Source organism: Olea europaea, chromosome 12, assembly GCF_002742605.1.
Source record: "Olea europaea var. sylvestris chromosome 12, O_europaea_v1, whole genome shotgun sequence".
In the NCBI taxonomy this organism is placed as follows: Eukaryota; Viridiplantae; Streptophyta; class Magnoliopsida; order Lamiales; family Oleaceae; genus Olea; species Olea europaea.
In genome coordinates, this window is record NC_036248.1 from 25,945,897 (window position 1) to 25,946,633 (window position 737).

The window sequence follows — 737 nt, forward strand, 5'->3', positions numbered from 1 at the left end:
AGTAAGCCTTTCTACCTTGGTTAGAAGACAGACGTGAGAAATTCACCAAACGGCAGAAAAATTCAATCCAACTTATACCTGCTTTCCTTTTGTAAATTTCGTCTTCCGGATAATTGATTGTTTATCTTATTTTGGCAAATCCAAAAATGTTTTTGGCTGATTTCAACTTCTGCATACATGTGCAATTTAGGTAAAAAAAATTTATTGAATGTGAGGTGATGACCAAATTCATGTTGATGTGTGTTTCTGCTTATTTGCAAATACATAATGATAGCGGGGTTATGGTTAAATAGTTGTGATTTTTTTTGGAGTTTTCAGGCACTCAAATTCTGCAAAGTTGCTCGTGGGCAGTGGGCAAAAAGCAGTCTTCTGGGATTTCTTAAAGAAAAGTACACTTTCGAAGTGGAAATTTTGTGGGCAAATTTATTGAGGGTTTTGAATAAAGAAATCTTTACTTTCGCACGAATCTTTACTTGCAAATGCATAATTGAAAGTAGAGCTATTGATTTGAGCTTCTAGTTTCTCTAGATTTTGATGCATTACGTAGTGAAAATATTGGCAACAGTAAAGATTCGTATATTATTTGTTTACAAATGCATAGTTAATTGTTTAAGCCTTTAAGGCCTGGAAATTATTTGTATATTGCTTATTTGTTTACAAAATTTACTCCTATGTGCTATCGTTAATTACTCATTCTCATTATTCAGGTTTTTATATGAATGTTGATTGCTAAATCA

General features: G+C 32.3%; 1 protein-coding gene across 1 annotated transcript in view; it reads left to right on the forward strand.

Annotated features, from left to right (window-relative positions):
* Positions 1 to 697, forward strand: part of LOC111406200 (transcription factor TCP15-like) — a 2,913-nt gene extending 2,216 nt beyond the window's left edge. Inside the window, exon 2 of the mRNA XM_023035473.1 lies at positions 319 to 697. The gene's annotated coding sequence lies outside the window, so the exon portion shown is untranslated. The remainder of the gene's footprint in view (positions 1 to 318) is intronic.
* The last annotated feature ends 40 nt before the right edge of the window (positions 698 to 737 follow it).